This window comes from Cyprinus carpio, chromosome B5, assembly GCF_018340385.1.
Source record: "Cyprinus carpio isolate SPL01 chromosome B5, ASM1834038v1, whole genome shotgun sequence".
NCBI classification, from domain to species: Eukaryota; Metazoa; Chordata; class Actinopteri; order Cypriniformes; family Cyprinidae; genus Cyprinus; species Cyprinus carpio.
In genome coordinates, this window is record NC_056601.1 from 19,527,390 (window position 1) to 19,539,318 (window position 11,929).

The window sequence follows — 11,929 nt, forward strand, 5'->3', positions numbered from 1 at the left end:
TGGCAAAGCAGAGAAACAAATAGAGACATAATTAGCGTAGCTGCTGTTCCAGCCAAGTAAAATTAATTCATTTAACCCAAGCTAAAGAATAATAATGCACATTTGATCAGATATAACTGCAGTCCAAAATTATGAGATGCATTATTTGAATGCTTGGCCAAAGAGGTGTGTTTTTTAATCTAGATTTAAACAGAGAGAGTGTGTCTGAGCCCCGAACATTATCAGGAAGGCTATTCCAGAGTTTGGGAGCCAAATGCGAAAAAGCTCTACCTCCTTTAGTGGACTTTGCTATCCTAGGTACTATCAAAAGTCCAGCGTTTTGTGACCTCAGGGAGCGTGATGGGTTGTAGCGTGGTAGAAGACTAGTTAGGTACGCAGGAGCGAAGCCATTAAGGGCCTTATAAGTAAGTAATAATATTTTGTAACTGATACGGAACTTAATAGGTAGCCAGTGCAGAGACTGTAGTATTGGGGGTAATATGATCATATTTTCTTGACCTGGTAAGGACTCTAGCCGCTGCATTTTGGACTACCTGTAGCTTGTTTATTGAGGATGCAGGACAACCACCTAGCAGTGCATTACAATAGTCCAGTCTAGAGGTCATGAATGCATGAACTAGCTTTTCTGCATCAGGAACAGGTAACATGTTTCGTAGCTTGGCAATGTTTCTAAGATGGAAGAATGCTGTTTTTTGTAACATGGGAAATATGATTTTCAAAAGACAAGTTACTGTCTAATATAACACCCAGATTTTTTTACAGTAGAGGAAGTAACAGTACATCCGTCTAGTTGCAAATTGTAATCTACAAGATTCTGTGTAATGTTTTCTGGTCCAATAAGTAATATCTCTGTCTTATCTGAATTTAATAGGAGAAAATTATTGGTCATCCAATGTTTTACATTTTTAACACACTCTGTTAGCTTAGATAATTTAGAAGTTTCACCTGGTCTTGTTGAGATAAATAGTTGAGTATCATCAGCATAACAGTGGAAACTAATCCCGTATTTTCTAATGATATTACCAAGGGGCAACATGTATATTGAAAATAGCAGAGGACCTAGGACAGATCCTTGTGGCACTCCATATTTTACTGGTGATAAATGAGATGACTCCCCCATTTAGATAAACAAAGTGGTAGCGATCGGACAGGTAGGATCTAAACCATCTTAAAGCCTGCCCTTGGATACCTGTATAGTTTTGTAATCTATCTATGAGTATGTCGGTGATCTATGGTGTCAAACGCAGCACTAAGATCAAGTAAAACTAGCAATGAGATGCAGCCTTGGTCTGATGCAAGAAGCAAGTCATTTGTAATTTTAACAAGTGCAGTTTCTGTGCTATGATGGGGCCTGAAACCCGACTGAAAATCTTCATAGAGATCATTTTTTTTGCAGGTAAGACAACAATAAAGCAGACACAACTTTTTCTAAAATTTTAGACATAAATGGAAGATTTGAAATGGGTCTGTAATTTGCCACTTCACTAGGATCTAGTTGTGGTTTCTTAATAAGAGGCTTAATAACCGCCAGCTTGAATGGTTTTGGGATGTGACCTAAAGATAACGACGAGTTAATAATATTGAGAAGCGGTTTTTCTGGTAACAACTCTTTCAGTAATTTAGTACAGGATCTAATAAACATGTTGTTGGTTTAGATGCAGTGATAAGTTTATTTAGCTCTTCCTGTCCTATAGTTGTAAAGCACTGCAGTTTATCTTTGGGTGCGATAGATAAACCTAAAGTATTAGATGCTGTAGAATCTACATTTGTTATTGTATTTCTGATGTTATCTATTTTATCAGTGAAGAAATTCATAAAGTCATTACTATTTATCTGTGAGGGAATATTTAGATCGGGTGGCGTCTGGTTATTTGTTAATCTAGCCACTGTGCTAAATAAAAACCTTGGATTGTTTTGGTTGTTTTCTATAAGTTTGTGGATATGCTCGGCCCTGGCAGTTTTTAGAGCCTGTCTTTAGCTGGACATACTGTTTTTCCATGCAATTCTAAAAACTTCCAAGTTAGTTTTTCTCCATTTGCGCTCAAGACAACGAATGGGTATTACTGTTGTACCATGGCACAGTACGTTTTTCTCTAAACTTTTTCAATTTGATGGGGGCAACAGCTTCTAATGTATTACAGAAGATAGTGCCCATATTGCCAGTCATTTTGTCTAGTTCATGTGTATTTATGGGTACACAGAGCAGTTGAGATAAATCAGGCAGGTTATTTGCGAATCTGTCTTTGGTAGCTGGAACAATAGTTCTGCCCGGACGATAACGCGAAGCTATATAGTTATTATTATTAATACGCAGAATGCACGATACAAGGAAATGGTCAGTAACATCATCACTTTGAGGTACGATATCTATATCAGTAATATCTATTCCATGCGATATAATTAAGTCTAGCGTATGATTAAAACGATGAGTGGGCCCGGTGACATTTTGCTTTACTCCAAAAACAGTTTAATAAGTTAGTAAACGCAAGTCCTAATGCATAATTTGTATTATCAATATGAATGTTAAAATCTCCGAAAATTAGCGCTTTATCAGCGGTAACCAACAGGTCTGAGAGCAAATCTCCAAATTCTTTTAGGAATTCTGTATATGGCCCTGGTGGTCTATACACAGTAGCCAGAGAAAGAGATACGATAGATTTCTTTTGCATATCTGACAGTGTAACATTAAGCACAAGTATTTCAAATGATTTAAACCTGTATCCTGTTTTCTGGGTAACACTAAGAATATCACTATATATTGTTGCAACACCTCCCCCACGACCAGTCTGACGGGGCTCATGTTTATAACAGTAGTTTGATGGAGTAGACTCATTTAGACCAATAAAATCATTTGGTTTTAGCCAGGTTTCAGTCAAGCAGAGTACATCAAAACTATTATCTGTGATCATTTCATTTACAATAACTGCTTTGGGTGTGAGTGATCTAATGTTTATGAGCCCAAACTTTAAAAATTGTTTTTGTTCATTTATTTTACGTTTTTCTGGTTTAATCACGATAAGATTTTTTCTAGATCCTACATTAAATTTATATTTTGACCTCACTATTCGGGGAACCGACACAGTCTTAATAGATTGGACAGCGCAAGTACTTCTATTTAAGTGGGTAGAACAAAAGCCATCATAGCAGTTATTTGAGAATTGACTTACTAGTCAAATGGAGCGTAGAGTCCTGGAGATGTTGTCCGACAGCAGCTCCGCTCCGACTCTGCTGGGGTGCAGGCCATCAGCGCGAAAAAAGCCTAGGTCGCTCCCAGAAAAGATTCCAATTATTAACAAAGAGCAGTTTCTGTTCTTTACACCATGACAATAACCATTCATTTAAAGCAAAAAGTCTACTGAACCTTTCGTGTCCTCGTCGATACGTGGGCAGCGGTCCTGACACGATGATCGTCGCCGCGGGTGTCGTGCTGCGAACCGTCTCGATCAGGCTCCTGAAGTCCCTCTTCAGCGTCTCCGTCTGCCGCTGCGTGGTGTCGTTAACCCCGGCGTGAAGCACGACCGCTCTGGGGCTCTCGTCGGCCTTCAGGATCGCGGGTATCTGCGCAGAAACATCGAGAACACGAGCACCAGGGAGACAGTGAGTGTGCACTTTACCTTCGGCTAACGTAGCACGGACGTGTCGGACGATGGAGTCTCCGACGATCACAGCGTCGCGTTCCGTCTCGCGGAGGGGAGAGAAGCGGTTCCGTGTGGAGATCTCGAAGACCGGAGGGGGAGAAGTCGTCGCCCGGGGCCTGGCTCGCGTCCTCCGCTGCGGATGCACCCAGGGTCCGTGGTGTCCCGGCGCCGGTGTTCTGAAATATTCGGTGTCTGAGATTTTCGGTGACGCTGGGCGGAGCTTACATGAATATTCATGAGTTTCCTGTTTCGCGTTAAAGCGTCTCTGAAAATATTAGTACGTTGTCACTGAAACATAAACGATTTTCAAAAAGGTATGTTTTAGCGTAGAATGACATTATGCTTAGTGTATTGTTGTTTTTATTACTATTGTTAATATGCAAAATAATTTAAAGATTGTGATTGTCGTAATGATTTACCTGAGGTAGGCTATGCTCCAAATGAGCCTACAACAATTAAGCATTTTTATAATATTAAGAGTCCTTAAAATGGTGTCGTTTAATAACTGTTCCAAAATGTATCTGTTGTGCCATAATAAAATGTATGATGATTATTCTGTGTCATTCCTAATCGTTTGCTCAATCATTCAAAAAAATGTTTTTAATAACAAAGCAAAAGATGATTTTTTTTTTAATGCACACATGAACTGGAATATAAACATTCTTAATCTCTGTATTTATTTATTTATTTGTCTAAAAAAATATACATTTAGTACATAAAAATGCACTATATATGCACTATATAGTTAAACAAAAATGTACAAATGTCTTTATACACTTTATTATTGTTTTTAATCATATACACATTGTGGTGCACTTGAAAATCATTTTGACTCAAATGTGTATTGGTCAAGTTTTGAAATCCACAACCTTGCAGTACTTTAACAATTTTTTGCTTATTTTCTACAAACTTATAACAATTAAAATGTTTTGTAGTTTAATAGAAAGTGGCTATATCAAAACATACAGTAATTTGTATATTTTCATTTCAAAGATAAAAGTAGATTGCTTTTGCTGAATAAAGACTTCAACTGATGCGGTGTTAAAAGTTTTATTAACCGATGTGGTGAAGGCATTACATAAATGACATTTACTACACACCTGTATAAATATAAAATACATGGTCATGTTTTGAAAAAAAAAAAAAAAAAAAAAACTGTGAAAGCTACAGGAGGATGTAACAACTTGTATATGTGTTCAGGGATAGGCCTACTGATCAACATAAGCAAGCACATGTTATATGATTTTCTGTTGTAAGTAAATTATTAAATACATTATTAAAGTAAATTCCTATATGAACAAGAAATGGCAAACAGAAATTTATGCACCATGAACAAACTCAATGAAATCAGTCTAAATGTTGGGAGAAGAAACATGCTTTCAAATCAATGGGATCATATTGTTTATACCACTGCAGAATAAGCCATTCAAGAATGACCCACATGTTTTTAATATTAGTGGAATATCCACCAACATGATCTTTTTTACAAAACCCTTTATCCATGAAACATGTTTTATTAGGTTGTGCTTGGTTTGATTACCTTTGATTATCTTGATTCCAAAAGTGTGGATTTCAGGAACAAAATGTAGTAAAACTTTAAAACTGGTTACATAATACAACATTTGTATCAAATAGTAGGCTATCCAAGTTTTTTATTTTGCATATGATTTGTTTAACTATTACACTGATAAAGTACACATCCACCATCCCCTGCATCAGATAAAAAAGCAAAAGTTAATTCTGAGAACGTTTACGCATGTCTTTATGTATGTGTGCAATAGTGGCCTCATATATAACTTGACAAAAATATAAGTCTCCCCCCATTAGAAGAGCTTCTGTAAGCTATAGGAAAACAATAACAGGCAAAAGTATCAAACTCTGCTGATTTGTAACAGATATATTAATTACAAACAAACAGCTTCTCCACATGAACTGTAGGCTGTCATGCACTTCCATGTGACACCTTTTTTAAGGAGAAAAAAAAAGTTAAATAGTTGTTACTACATAAGAGTCTTTATATCGTTCTTCATTTCTCACCTTACAGTCTTACAATACAGTGAGCAAGTTTGTGCCACCATATGCTACACAACTTCAAATGACATACATTTAATAGCAAAACAGAGGAATATGAAAAAATATTTAACAGCTACTGGCCCATTTACTTGTAGCGTATTCTAACGATAGGCTGCTTCTGACAAATCAGTGGCTGTAATCGTTGAGTAAACATTTAAAACAGCAAACAATAACATTTTGTGCACAAACGAACAATTATATTCAACATTTGCTTATCTTCGTTAGAAGCTGAAACGTAATTAACCTACCTTGTTGAACAGTTTTTGTGATCCGGTGAAAACGTACTAATATTATCAGAGTCGCTTTAACGCGAAACAGAAACACATGAATATTCATGTAAGCTCCGCCCAGCGTCACCGAAAATCTCAGACACCGAATATTTCAGAACACCGGCGTGAAGGACATCTGGGCAGATCGCGTCCTGGGTGCACCGGGCCTGTGCAGAGAAACACACGGGGTGGAGGTGGTGGGACTGTTAGCAGCGCGCTGTATACTTACCCTGGACTTGTGAGCGTCAGCCCGGGAGGTTTCCAGCGCGGCTCTCCGCTCTCTCAGCTGGGACTGCCTCTGCTCCAGGACCCGAATCTGCTTCTCCACGGCCTCCAGCTCGATCTGCACCGAATGCAGCTCGAACGTGTCGTCACCTGCACTCAAAGGTAGACAAACATCCGCCATTAAAGCAAGTAACAGTGAGTAAAGCAATTGTAATGTGTGTGAATAGAGTATTAGCGATGCACGCGGGTTTAGCGACAACTGGTGCTAATGGGCTATAAGCTACTAGCGGACTCGGGAGTTCAAAATAAAACTAGTGATAACAAGGCGCTCTGATTGTTTTTGTTGTAGAATACGATAGAGGATATATTCACACGTTATAGAAACGAAAATGATGGTGTAAAAAATAGATTTCAACAATAAAAAAATAGAAGATAGAGAATAACGTGACGGAGCTCAAACTAGAGGCAAACAACAGAAAAAAACAGGATGCCTCTAGTTTGAGCTCCGTATTATGATTTAGGTATGTATAGCTCTGAAATAACAGTTGTACTAAGTTACATGTAGCATATCTGTCTTTTGTCTGAAAGTGGATAAAACAGTTCTGTTTTATGTTTCCTTGCATTAATAATTTTTTTTTTTTTGCATATTCCTATCATATTGTTAATATTTTGTATTATGGTTCATTTCCATGATAAAGAATCTGACTGAAAAATATTTTAATTATTAAATTATTTTAATATTTATTAGTATGAAGTAAGTGTGACACATAAAATATTAATTCAAAATGAAACATATAACTTCAAAGCCAATCCTAAAACGGAATTAACCTCACTATTACGTTCACTTCAGAAAATCTCAAATCAGAACATCTCATATTATTGTTTATTATTATTATTATTATTATTATTATTACTTTCATTTTCCTTCTAATGAATGAATGAACGATTTTTCAAATTATTTGTTTATTTATTTATTAATTAGCTGTTCAGGAATCATATATATGCATTGCGTCATCAGTAACTTCTGTACCAGTGTAAGATCCATTACTGTAATGCTGCATATGGACAGGAAGGTGGTCTTTTTGGGATTGTCTGTGTAAAAAAGACATCTTCGTTGTCTAAACTAATTATTGCAGTCAGCTAATTATTTATGTTATTCACAAGCTTTAACAAATACAAATGGCAACATTATTTTTTGTCATTTGCCTAATCAACTAATAAACAACAGGCTATAGTATGATCATATCTAATAAACTGTAAACTAAATGGTTAAAAACAAAAAACAATTTAGCAACACGAAGGACTATGACAGCTCTTAAACTCCCAGCTCATGCATTTATGCAAGCAATTATTTGTATTTTTTTGTTACATTCACTGATCTCTCTCTCTCTCTCTCTCTCTCTCTCTCTGTATTTATAATAGATAATAGGTTGCATTCCATATGTATATCTTGAACTATAACTTTGGCAATAACAGGCCCGACCTGCCACATACAGCTGTGCCTGTGTGTTCTTTATGAACTGTTTTTCTGTGGGTAGAGGCTCCCTTTCACACTGATCCAGTGTCTTCTTTCCAACCTCAATTCAATACATCACAAGTGACCCCACAATGTGTTCTCAGATCAGCAGTAAACAGAGCATCTCATCAAAACCTTCATCAAAAGTAAGTGCCAGGCTATGTGTCACCGTTTACATTTCCCACAGCGGGAGGCTTAAACAAGGCCCAGTTCATTCAGAAAGACTGCAGGTTATGTCAACAAAGCTCTGCTTGGCTCATCTGCTGAATGTTCTGCTAATGTGCTTACATGCACTTTAAGTTTGATTTCAGACTAAAAGTGCAATCACACTTACCGCTGTTCTGTCAATTTACGTTGGTAAAATTCAGAAATTTCAAAAGGAATCCACGCCATTAATAATTTTGCTTTGTTTGAAAGTTACTGCTGTGCTTCATACATCAATACAACTATAGATTTGTCTATACAATCTGGCTACTTTACTGTTGCCAACAGATAATGGATAGTTGTTGTTTTTTTTGTCAGCCAAATTTTGCTAATGTGACCGTACCTTAAAGCAATAATTTGTCTTTTTAAAATGGCATGTAAATGGTTTAGGCTCACTGAAATTGCACCAGGCAATGAACATATAAGCTGACAACAGAGCTGGATAATTTTATGAGCTATTTACTATGATGCTTTCGGCATCCCTATGTTTATGTGCATCCCTTTAAAGGGCAGTCACTTTAAGCATGTTAAATTTCTTTGGACCAGTGTTGCCAACTTATTTTCAGGGGAAGTTGCTAAATGAAGGTCAGTTTGTTGCTAAAAGTTGCTAACATTGTGAAGTCATTGTGTGATGACGTAATAATAACGATGGAAAATTGTGCCACTACATCAAATCTAAGCAAAAAATATATTTTTTATATGTATATTTAGATTTGTTTGTAAAATAATATTAATTCATAATATAATATTAAAATGTAAATAAATAAATATTGTTAAATACAACATCGAATTGTTGAAAACTTTCACATTTTTGAACAATTACAATTTAAGTTTTAGTTTTTTATTAGCTAGTAAACTAGTAAAACTAAACATTCTGAACAATTATACTTTTTTTAATCTGCATTTTAAATTCTGCATTGTATTTTGTGTTTTTGGGTTACAACGGATAATGGATAATGTCCTGGGATTGTGAATTACTATAACTTTTCCATTTGTACATATTTTTCTTACAGTGTACTAAATGATCAACAAACAGAGGTACAAGCTACTAACATTGTGTATCATAAATAAACAATTATTCAATTAAACTGAACAGTTGCAAATAACAATTAGAACTTAATTCATGTGATGTGTGTACTTCTAGGCATCTTAGGTTTCCTCTTTTTGTGTAATTTAGATGGAAAAAGTGTGCTTTATATCATTTGAGTCACTTCACCCAAGTTGCTAAAAGTTGACAAATAAATGTTAAAAATAGCTACATTTGTTGCTAGGTGCTTTTGGAAGAAAATGTTGCTATGGAGGTCTGAAAAGTTGCTACATTTAGCAACAAAAGTGCTAAGTTTGCAACACTGCTTTGGACACTGCGACTGTTGTGATATGAGATCATGCTGCAGCATCTGAATAAAACATATAACAAATAATAATGAATCCAAATGTACAAAAAAGTACAGTGTTGGGTAAGTTACTCTAAAAAAATAATGAATTACTAGTTACTAATTACATCTTCAACAGTGTAATTAGATTACTGTACAAATTACTCTGTCCAAAAAGTATTTAATTACTTATTACTAATTACTTTCTAAATCCTATAATTAACCGTGACAAGTTAATGATACAAGGATAGACCATAGACATGAAACAGTTCTTTTAATTCTTTCAAGTAACTACATAAATTAGATTATGATCCAATTCTCAAAATTAACTAATTATTAACTATGACTTTTGCCACAAAATTTACTCCTAATTACTGCTTATTAATACTTAGTTGTTAAGTTTAAGAACTGAGTAGGATTTAGAATAAAGTCTTGCAGAATGAGACATTAATATGTGCTTTTTAAGAAATAATAAACAGACAATATCCCAGTAATATTCATGCTAATAACCAACAAGTTAATAGTGGACACTAAAGTGTTACCAGTATTCTTATTAACTCACCATAGTATTTAAAGTGAGAAGGGTACATAAAAATCACGCATACTTTACATTTTGTTGTTAAATCCACTATTGTGTATAAATGTTCTACAGTCTACAGTATACACAGTATTAAGTTAAATTACATAAGAAGTAACTGTAATTAAATTACAGAAAAAAATTAGAGTAATCCCTTATTTTTCTTTTTCAAGGGAAAAGTAATTCAATTACAGTAACTAATTGCTTAGTAATTAGTTACACCCAACCCTGGATATCACACTGTGATGTACCAATCTTATATTATTCACACGTCTTCAAGTGATATAAATTTTGCAGGTCAGCGTTTACCAAACTGTAACTTTGGAATGCAGCAAAATGTGTATGGATGGAAGTGAACGGATGTATGAGTGGAAGTAGTGTGAGTTTTTTCCTGTATAGACTTTACATGGTCATCAAAGATGGAGTCAAATAAGTAAAAGAATGAACACACACTCACACTTTTAAGAGCCACTCAACCCTGACAACCCTCCCAGGTTTTTTTTTTATTTTTTATTTTTGATTGACGTTCAAGTTCCTGGTTGGGTTTTGATCTGACAGCTGCAGGCTTGAAGCTTTCAGTGACCTCAGTGGTCCCCCACACCAGGTGGTCTTTTCATTCCAGTGAATTCCTTGCAGCTATTTATCACCAAAAGTGAGAGAGAATAGTTTAAAAAGCTGTTTAATACAGTTGGGAGTTCTTCACAAACAACATCCAGCCAATTAAACCATTCTGTGAATTCTTGCAAACAGATATATCTCCTCCTGTTGTTTTTGTCATTTCAGCTCCAAAGCTGTGTTTGTCTCAGTGCTGAAGCCCCTTTTCTGTGATACTGTGATTGTCATTTATGCTAAACACCTCTCTCTCTCTTCCCAAAGCAGTCTCATAATAGAGCTTGACTCTGAATGGAGCCCTTATTCCCAAGAACGAAAGACATAAGAAAGTTAAAAAAGGGGCATCAGACTTGTGAAAAATGTGGTTTAGGCAATGATGTAAAGTGAATTGAGCTTCAAACATTGAGGATAGGCTTATGGATGCTAAGTGGAGAAGAGGGAATGAAGTATGCTTTTAGTTCACCAGACTGAATGAGCCATTCAGAGGAACGCTGTCCGCTACTTGGATTTGTTCACAGAACAATAGCCATTCAAGCATTCAGAGCTGCTAAATTGAAATGTTTTCTCCTAGAGTATGACTACACAGTGCAGTCTGAGCAGGATCATTACTTAGATTACATCATGGTCTAAAAAAACCCCTAAAACTTAGCATTGGGGTTAACAATGAATCCACAAAAAGCTAACAAATGAATATGACTTGGTCATTTTATTAATAATATATGGAATTTAATCACTCACAGTGGCCTCAAAAAGTATTTGGACTCTCAAGACACATCTAAAAATGTCTGGATGTCATTACATTAGATACAAAATACCAAACCAGGTAGCATATAATAAAAACAAATGACACAAGAGCTGTTCTCAGGACTAACTTCACTTTTTTACAATAGACTTTTTAAATTTAAGAGAATAGTTCACCCCAAAATTAAAATTTGCTGAAAAATTACTTAAAAATTTACTCACCATCTGGATGTGGATGAGTTTGTTTCTTCATCAGAACAGATTTGGAGAAATTTAGCATTGTGTCACTTTCTTATAATGTATCCTCTGCAGTGAATGGGTGCCGTCAGTCCAAACAGCTGAAAAAAACATCAGAATAATCCAAGTAATTCAAATGGATCCAGTCCATCAGTTAATGTCTTGTGAAAAGCTCTGTGTATGTAAAAAATAAATCCATGATTTTTAACTTCAAACCATTGCTTCTGTTCAAACCACTGCTAAAATATGTGACTTCTATCCATAATAATTTTGATGCGGAAGGACAAAAAGGGATTGAGGAAGTGTTTTACTGCAGGAAGCATTATTATGGATAATAGACTCATATTATAAGTTAATGATGGGACCCAACATTTTAACTGTCCAAGAAAAAAAATGGTGTAGGATTTATTCAAGCAATTCTCACTTAAAAATTGCTAGTAAGTTTCACAGATAATTATAAAGCA